This window comes from Larus michahellis, unplaced genomic scaffold (assembly GCF_964199755.1).
Source record: "Larus michahellis unplaced genomic scaffold, bLarMic1.1 SCAFFOLD_65, whole genome shotgun sequence".
In the NCBI taxonomy this organism is placed as follows: Eukaryota; Metazoa; Chordata; class Aves; order Charadriiformes; family Laridae; genus Larus; species Larus michahellis.
The window spans coordinates 966,965-976,352 of record NW_027436004.1 but is presented as its reverse complement, the minus strand read 5'-3'; positions in this window follow the sequence as shown (position 1 = coordinate 976,352).

Sequence of the window (9,388 nt, the reverse complement as noted above, 5' to 3'; positions counted from 1 at the left end):
GGCTCTTCGGGCATGGGAGCTGTCGCCAGAGACGCGGCCCTACCGGAAAATGCTTCGCAGGCTGGCGCGGCGGCGCCACGTGGGCGCCGGTGGCGCCGAGGCTGACAGCCGCCGCAAAGCCCGCAGCCCCACGGGCTGTGGGGCCACGCGAGCGGCTGCCAAAGACCTTTCCAACGAGGCATGGCTTTCCCTCCTGGCTCTTCGGGCGTGGGAGCTGTCGCCAGAGCCGCGGCCCTACTGGAAAATGCTTTGCAGGCTGGCGCAGCGGCCCCACGTGGGCGCCGGTGGCGCCGAGGCTGACGGCCGCCGCAAAGCCCGCAGCCCCATGGGCTGTGGGGCCACGCGAGTGGCTGCCAAAGAGCTTTCCAACGAGGCACGGCTTTCCCTCCTGGCTCTTCGGGCGTGGGAGGTGTCGCCAGAGCCGCGGCCCTACCGGAAAATGCTCCACAGGCTGGCGCGGCAGAGCCACGTGGGCGCCGGTGGCGCCGAGGCTGACGGCCGCCGCAAAGCCCGCAGCCCCACGGGCTGTGGGGCCACGTGAGTGGCTGCCAAAGAGCTTTCCAACGAGGCACGGCTTTCCCTCCTGGCTCTTCGGGCGTGGGAGCTGTCGCCAGAGCCGCGGCCCTACCGGAAAATGCTTTGCAGGCTGGTGCAGCGGCCCCACGTCGGTGCCGGTGGCGCCGAGGCTGACGGCCGCCGCAAAGCCCGCAGCCCCACGGGCTGTGGGGCCATGCGAGTGGCGGCGAAAGAACTTTCCGAGGCACAGCTTTCCCTCCTGGCTCTTCGGGCGTGGGAGCTGTCGCCAGAGCCGCGGCCCTACCGGAAAATGCTTCGCAGACTGGCGCAGCGGCGCAACGTGGGCGCCGGTGGCGCCGAGGCTGACGGCCGCCGCAAAGCCCGCAGCCCCACGGGCTGTGGGGCCACGCGAGCGGCTGCCAAAGAGCTTTCCAACGAGGCACGGCTTTCCCTCCTGGCTCTTCGGGCGTGGGAGCTGTCGCCAGAGACGCGGCCCTACCGGAAAATGCTTCGCAGGCTGGCGCGGCGGCGCATCGTGCGCGCCGGTGTCGCACAGGCTGACGGCCGCCGCAAAGCCCGCAGCCCCACGGGCTGTGGGGCCACGCGAGTGGCTGCCAAAGAGCTTTCCAACAAGGCATGGCTTTCCCTCCTGGCTCTTCGGGCGTGGGAGCTGTCGCCAGAGCCGCGGCCCTACCGGAAAATGCTTCGCAGGCTGGCGCAGCGGCGCAACGTGGGCGCCGGTGGTGCCGAGGGTGACGGCCGCCGCAAAGCCCGCAGCCCCACGGGCTGTGGGGCCACGCGAGCGGCTGCCAAAGAGCTTTCCAATGAGGCACGGCTTTCCCTCCTGGCTCTTCGGGCGTGGGAGCTGTTATCTGAGCCGCGGCCCTACCGGAAAATGCTTCGCAGGCTGGCGTGGCGGCATCACCTGGGCGCCGGTGGCGCTGAGGCTGACGGCCGCCGCAAATCCCGCAGCCCCACGGGCTGTGGGGCCACGCGAGCGGCTGCCAAAGAGCTTTCCAATGAGGCACGGCTTTCCCTCCTGGCTCTTCGGGCGTGGGAGCTGTCGCCAGAGCCGCGGCCCTACCGGAAAATGCGTTGCAGGCTAGCGCGGCGGCCCCACCTGGGCGCCGGTGTCCGCCAGGCTGATGGCCGCCGGAAAGCCCGCAGCCCCACGGGCTGTGGGGCCACGCGAGCGGCTGCCAAAGAGCTTTCCAATGAGGCACGGCTTTAACTCCTGGCTCTTCGGGCGTGGGAGCTGTCGCCAGAGCCGCGGCCCTACCGGAAAATGCTTCTCTGGCTGGTGCAGCGGACTCACGTGGGCGCCGGTGGCGCCGAGGCTGACGGCCGCCGCAAAGCCCGCAGCACCACGGGCTGTGGGGCCATGCGAGTGGCGGCGAAAGAGCTTTCCGAGGCATAGCTTTCCCTCCTGGCTCTTCGGGCGTGGGAGCTGTCGCCAGAGCCGCGGCCCTACCGGAAAATGCTTCGCAGGCTGGCGCGGCGGCCCCACCTGAGCGCCGGTGTCGCCGAGGCTGACGGCCGCCGCAAAGCCCGCAGCCCCACGGGCTGTGGGGCCACGCGAGCGACTGCCAAAGAGCTTTCCAACGAGGCACGGCTTTCCCTCCTGGCTCTTCGGCCGTGGGAGCTGTCGCCAGAGCCGCGGCCCTACCGGAAAATGCTTCGCAGGCTGGCGCGGTCGCGCCACGTGGGCTCCGGTGGCGCCGAGGCTGCCGGCCGCCGCAAAGCCTGCAGCCCCACGGGCTGTGGGGCCACGCGAGTGGCTGCCAAAGGGCTTTCCAATGAGGCACGGCTTTCCCTCCTGGCTCTTCGGGCGTGGGAGCTGTTGCCTGAGACGCGGCCCTACCGGAAAATGCTTCGCAGGCTGGCGTGGCGGCATCACCTGGGCGCCGGTGGCGCTGAGGCTGACGGCCGCCGCAAAGCCTGCAGCCCCATGGGCTGTGGGGCCACGCGAGCGGCTGCCAAAGAGCTTTCCAACGAGGCACGGCTTTCCCTCCTGGCTCTTTGGCCGTGGGAGTTGTCGCCAGAGCCGCGGCCCTACCGGAAAATGCTTCGCAGGCTGTCGCGGCGGCGCCACGTGGGCGCCGGTGGCGCCGAGGCTGACGGCCGCCGCAAAGCCCGCAGCCCCACAGGCTGTGGGGCCACGCGAGCGGCTGCCAGAGAGCTTTCCAATGAGGCACGGCTTTCCCTCCTGGCTCTTCGGGCGTGGGAGCTGTTATCTGAGACGCGGCCCTACCGGAAAATGCTTCGCAGGCTGGCGTGGCGGCCCCAAGTGGGCGCCGGTGGCGCCGAGGCTGACGGCCGCCGCAAAGCCCGCAGCCCCACGGGCTGTGGGGCCTTGCGAGTGGCGGCGAAAGAGCTTTCCGAGGCACAGCTTTCCCTCCTGGCTCTTCGGGCGTGGGAGCTGTCGCCAGAGCCGCGGCCCTACCGGAAAATTCTTTGCAGGCTGGCGCGGCGGCCCCACCTGGGCGCCGGTGTCGCTGAGGCTGACGGCCGCCGCAAAGCCCGCAGCCCCACGGTCTGTGGGGCCACGCGAGTGGCTGCCAAAGGGCTTTCCAACGAGGCACGGCTTTCCCTCCTGGCTCTTCGGGCGTGGGAGCTGTTGCCTGAGACGCGGCCCTACCCGAAAATGCTTCGCAGGCTGGCGCAGCGGCGCAACGTGGGCGCCGGTGGCGCCGAGGCTGACGGCTGCCGCAAAGCCCGCAGCCCCATGGGCTGTGGGGCCACGCGAGCGGCTGCCAAAGAGCTTTCCAAGGAGGCACGGCTTTAACTCCTGGCTCTTCGGGCGTGGGAGCTGTCGCCAGAGACGCGGCCCTACCGGAAAATGCTTCTCTGGCTGGTGCAGCGGACTCACGTGGGCGCCGGTGGCGCCGAGGCTGACGGCCGCCGCAAAGCCCGCAGCACCACGGGCTGTGGGGCCATGCGAGTGGCGGCGAAAGAGCTTTCCGAGGCATAGCTTTCCCTCCTGGCTCTTCGGGCGTGGGAGCTGTCGCCAGAGCCGCGGCCCTACCGGAAAATGCTTCGCAGGCTGGCGCGGCGGCCCCACCTGAGCGCCGGTGTCGCCGAGGCTGACGGCCGCCGCAAAGCCCGCAGCCCCACGGGCTGTGGGGCCACGCGAGCGACTGCCAAAGAGCTTTCCAACGAGGCACGGCTTTCCCTCCTGGCTCTTCGGCCGTGGGAGCTGTCGCCAGAGACGCGGCCCTACCGGAAAATGCTTTGCAGGCTGGCGCGGTCGCGCCACGTGGGCTCCGGTGGCGCCGAGGCTGCCGGCCGCCGCAAAGCCTGCAGCCCCACGGGCTGTGGGGCCACGCGAGTGGCTGCCAAAGGGCTTTCCAATGAGGCACGGCTTTCCCTCCTGGCTCTTCGGGCGTGGGAGCTGTTGCCTGAGACGCGGCCCTACCGGAAAATGCTTCGCAGGCTGGCGTGGCGGCATCACCTGGGCGCCGGTGGCGCTGAGGCTGACGGCCGCCGCAAAGCCTGCAGCCCCATGGGCTGTGGGGCCACGCGAGCGGCTGCCAAAGAGCTTTCCAACGAGGCACGGCTTTCCCTCCTGGCTCTTTGGCCGTGGGAGCTGTCGCCAGAGCCGCGGCCCTACCGGAAAATGCTTCGCAGGCTGTCGCGGCGGCGCCACGTGGGCGCCGGTGGCGCCGAGGCTGACGGCCGCCGCAAAGCCCGCAGCCCCACAGGCTGTGGGGCCACGCGAGCGGCTGCCAGAGAGCTTTCCAATGAGGCACGGCTTTCCCTCCTGGCTCTTCGGGCGTGGGAGCTGTTATCTGAGACACGGCCCTACTGGAAAATGCTTCGCAGGCTGGCGTGGCGGCCCCACCTGGGCGCCGGTGTCGCCGAGGCTGACGGCTGCCGCAAAGCCCGCAGCACCACGGGCTGTGGGGCCTTGCGAGTGGCGGCGAAAGAGCTTTCCGAGGCACAGCTTTCCCTCCTGGCTCTTCGGGCGTGGGAGCTGTCGCCAGAGCCGCGGCCCTACCGGAAAATGCTTCGCAGGCTGGCGCGGCGGCCCCACCTGGGCGCCGGTGTCGCCGAGGCTGACGGCCGCCGCAAAGCCCGCAGCCCCACGGTCTGTGGGGCCACGCGAGTGGCTGCCAAAGAGCTTTGCAACGAGGCACGGCTTTCCCTCCTGGCTCTTCGGGCGTGGGAGCTGTTGCCTGAGACGCGGCCCTACCCGAAAATGCTTCGCAGGCTGGCGCAGCGGCGCAACGTGGGCGCCGGTGGCGCCGAGGCTGACGGCTGCCGCAAAGCCCGCAGCCCCATGGGCTGTGGGGCCACGCGAGCGGCTGCCAAAGAGCTTTCCAAGGAGGCACGGCTTTCCCTCCTGGCTCATCGGGCATGGGAGCTGTCGCCAGAGCCGCGGCCCTACCGGAAAATGCTTCGCAGGCTGGCGCGGCGGCGCCACGTGGGCGCTGGTGTCGCCGAGGCTGATGGCCGCCGCAAAGCCCGCAGCCCCACGGGCTGTGGGGCCACGCGAGCGGCTGCCAAAGAGCTTTCCAATGAGGCACGGCTTTCCCTCCTGGCTCTTCGGGCGTGGGAGCTGTCGCCAGAGCCGCGGCCCTACCGGAAAATGCTTCTCTGGCTGGTGCAGCGGCCCCACGTGGGCGCTGGTGGCGCCGAGGCTGATGGCTGCCGCAAAGCCCGCAGCCCCACGGGCTGTGGGGCCACGCGAGCGGCTGCCAAAGATCTTTCCATCAAGGCACGGCTTTCCCTCCTGGCTCTTCGGGCGTGGGAGCTGTCGCCAGAGCCGCGGCCCTACTGGAAAATGCTTCGCAGGCTGGCTCGGTGGCCCGACGTGGGCGCCGGTGTCGCCGAGGCTGACGGCCGCCGCAAAGCCCGCAGCCCCACGGGCTGTGGGGCCACACGAGCGGCTGCCAAAGAGCTTTCCAACGAGGCACGGCTTTCCCTCCTGGCTCTTCGGGCGTGGGAGCTGTCGCCAGAGCCGCGGCCCTACCGGAAAATGCTTCGCAGGCTGGCGTGGCGGCATCACCTGGGCGCCGGTGGCGCTGAGGCTGACGGCCGCCGCAAATCCCGCAGCCCCACGGGCTGTGGGGCCACGCGAGTGGCTGCCAAAGAGCTTTCCAACGAGGCACGGCTTTCCCTCCTGGCTCTTCGGGCGTGGGAGCTGTCGCCAGAGACGCGGCCCTACCGGAAAATGCTTCTCTGGCTGGTGCAGCGGCCCCACGTGGGTGCCGGTGGCGCCGAGGCTGACGGCCGCCGCAAAGCCCGCAGCCCCACGGGCTGTGGGGCCATGCGAGTGGCGGCGAAAGAACTTTCCGAGGCACAGCTTTCCCTCCTGGCTCTTCGGGCGTGGGAGCTGTCGCCAGAGCCGCGGCCCTACCGGAAAATGCTTCGCAGGCTGGCGCGGTCGCGCCACGTGGGCGCCGGTGGCGCCGAGGCTGATGGCCGCCGCAAAACCCGCAGCCCCCGGGCTGTGGGGCCACGCGAGTGGCTGCCAAAGGGCTTTCAAACGAGGCACGGCTTTCCCTCCTGGCTCTTCGGGCGTGGGAGCTGTTGCCTGAGACGCGGCCCTACCGGAAAATGCTTCGCAGGCTGGCGTGGCGGCATCACCTGGGCGCCGGTGGCGCTGAGGCTGACGGCCGCCGCAAAGCCCGCAGCCCCACGGGCTGTGGGGCCACGCGAGCGGCTGCCAAAGAGCTTTCCAACGAGGCACGGCTTTCCCTCCTGGCTCTTTGGCCGTGGGAGCTGTCGCCAGAGCCGTGGCCCTACCGGAAAATGCTTCGCAGGCTGGCGCGGCGGCCCGACGTGGGCGCCGGTGACGCCGAGGCTGACGGCCGCCGCAAAACCCGCAGCCCCACGGGCTGTGGGGCCACGCGAGCGACTGCCAAAGAGCTTTCCAATGAGGCACGGCTTTCCCTCCTGGCTCTTCGGGCGTGGGAGCTGTGGCCAGAGCCGCGGCCCTACCGGAAAATGATTCACAGGCTGGTGCAGCGGTGCCACGTGGGCGCCGGTGGCGCCGAGGCTGACGGCTGCCGGAAAGCCCGCAGCCCCACGGGCTGTGGGGCCACGCGAGCGGCTGCCAAAGATCTTTCCAACGAGGCACGGCTTTCCCTCCTGGCTCTTCGGGTGTGGGAGCTGTCGCCAGAGCCGCGGCCCTACCGGAAAATGCTTCGCAGGCTGGCGCGGCGGCGCATCGTGGGCGCCGGTGGCGCTGAGGCTGACGGCCACCGCAAAGCCCGCAGCCCCACGGGCTGTGGGGCCACGCGAGCGGCTGCCAAAGAGCTTTCCAACGAGGCACGGCTTTCCCTCCTGGCTCTTCGGGCGTGGGAGCTGTCGCCAGAGCCGCGGCCCTACCGGAAAATGCTTCGCAGGCTAGCACGGTGGCCCCACCTGGGCGCCGCTGTCGCCGAGGCTGACGGCCGCCGCAAAGCCCGCAGCCCCACGGGCTGTGGGGCCACGCGAGCGGCTGCCAAAGAGCTTTCCAACGAGGCACGGCTTTCCCTCCTGGCTCTTCGGGCGTGGGAGCTGTCGCCAGAGCCGCGGCCCTACCGGAAAATGCTTCGCAGGCTAGCACGGTGGCCCCACCTGGGCGCCGCTGTCGCCGAGGCTGACGGCCGCCAGAAAGCCCGCAGCACCACGGGCTGTGGGGCCACGCGAGCGGCTGCCAAAGAGCTTTCCAACGAGGCACGGCTTTCCCTCCTGGCTCTTCGGGCGTGGGAGCTGTGGCCAGAGCCGCGGCCCTACCGGAAAATGCTTCACAGGCTGTCGCGGCGGCGCCACGTGGGCGCCGGTGGCGCCGAGGCTGACGGCCGCCGCAAAGCCCGCAGCCCCACAGGCTGTGGGGCCACGCGAGCGGCTGCCAAAGAGCGTTCCAACGAGGCACGGCTTTCCCTCCTGGCTCTTCGGGCGTGGGAGCTGTCGCCAGAGACGCGGCCCTACCGGAAAATGCTTTGCAGGCTGGCGCGGCGACCCCACGTGGGCGCCGGTGGCACTGAGGCTGACGGCTGCCGCAAAGCCCGCAGCCCCACGGGCTGTGGGGCCACGCGAGCGGCTGCCAAAGAGCTTTCCAACGAGGCACGGCTTTCCCTCCTGGCTCTTCGGGCGTGGGAGCTGTTGCCAGAGCCGCGGCCCTACTGGAAAATGCTTCGCAGGCTGGTGCAGCGGTGCCACGTGGGCACCGGTGGCGCCGAGGCTGACGGCTGCCGGAAAGCCCGCAGCCCCACGGGCTGTGGGGCCACGCGAGCGGCTGCCAAAGAGCTTTCCAACGAGGCACGGCTTACCCTCCTGGCTCTTCGGGCGTGGGAGCTGTCGCCAGAGCCGCGGCCCTACCGGAAAATGCTTCGCAGGCTGGCGCGGCGGCGCATCGTGGGCGCCGGTGGCGCTGAGGCTGATGGCCACCGCAAAGCCCGCAGCCCCACGGGCTGTGGGGCCACGCGAGCGGCTGCCAAAGAGCTTTCCAACGAGGCACGGCTTTCCCTCCTGGCTCTTCGGCCGTGGGAGCTGTCGCCAGAGCCGCGGCCCTACCGGAAAATGCTTCGCAGGCTAGCACGGTGGCCCCACCTGGGCGCCGCTGTTGCCGAGGCTGACGGCCGCCGCAAAGCCCGCAGCCCCACGGGCTGTGGGGCCACGCGAGTGGCTGCCAAAGAGCTTTCCAACGAGGCATGGCTTTCCCTCCTGGCTCTTCGGGCGTGGGAGCTGTCGCCTAAGCCGCGGCCCTACCGGAAAATGCTTCGCAGGCTGGCGCGGCGGCGCCACGTGGGCGCCGGTGTCGCCGAGGCTGACGGCCGCCGCAAAGCCCGCAGCCCCACGGGCTGTGGGGCCACGCGAGCGGCTGCCAAAGAGCGTTCCAACGAGGCACGGCTTTCCCTCCTGGCTCTTCGGGCGTGGGAGCTGTCGCCAGAGCCGCGGCCCTACCGGAAAATGCTTTGCAGGCTGGCGCGGCGGCCCCACGTGGGCGCCGGTGGCACTGAGGCTGACGGCTGCCGCAAAGCCCGCAGCCCCACGGGCTGTGGGGCCACGCGAGCGGCTGCCAAAGAGCTTTCCAACGAGGCACGGCTTTCCCTCCTGGCTCTTCGGGCGTGGGAGCTGTTGCCAGAGACGCGGCCCTACCGGAAAATGCTTCGCAGGCTGGTGCAGCGGTGCCACGTGGGCGCCGGTGGCGCCGAGGCTGACGGCTGCCGGAAAGCCCGCAGCCCCACGGGCTGTGGGGCCACGCGAGCGGCTGCCAAAGAGCTTTCCAACGAGGCACGGCTTTCCCTCCTGGCTCTTCGGGCGTGGGAGCTGTCACCAGAGCCGCGGCCCTACCGGAAAATGCTTCGCAGGCTGGCGCGGCGGCGCATCGTGGGCGCCGGTGGCGCTGAGGCTGACGGCCACCGCAAAGCCCGCAGCCCCACGGGCTGTGGGGCCACGCGAGCGGCTGCCAAAGAGCTTTCCAACGAGGCACGGCTTTCCCTCCTGGCTCTTCGGGTGTGGGAGCTGTCGCCAGAGCCGCGGCCCTACCGGAAAATGCTTCGCAGGCTAGCACGGTGGCCCCACCTGGGTGCCGCTGTCGCCGAGGCTGACGGCCGCCGGAAAGCCCGCAGCCCCACGGGCTGTGGGGCCACGCGAGCGGCTGCCAAAGAGCTTTCCAACGAGGCACGGCTTTCCCTCCTGGCTCTTCGGGCGTGGGAGCTGTCGCCAGAGCCGCGGCCCTACCGGAAAATGCTTCACAGGCTGTCGTGGCGGCGCCACGTGGGCGCCGGTGGCGACGAGGCTGACGGCCGCCGCAAAGCCCGCAGCCCCACGGGCTGTGGGGCCACGCGAGCGGCTGCCAAAGAGCTTTCCAACGAGGCACGGCTTTCCCTCCTGGCTCTTCGGGCGTGGGAGCTGTCGCCAGAGACGCGGCCCTACCGGA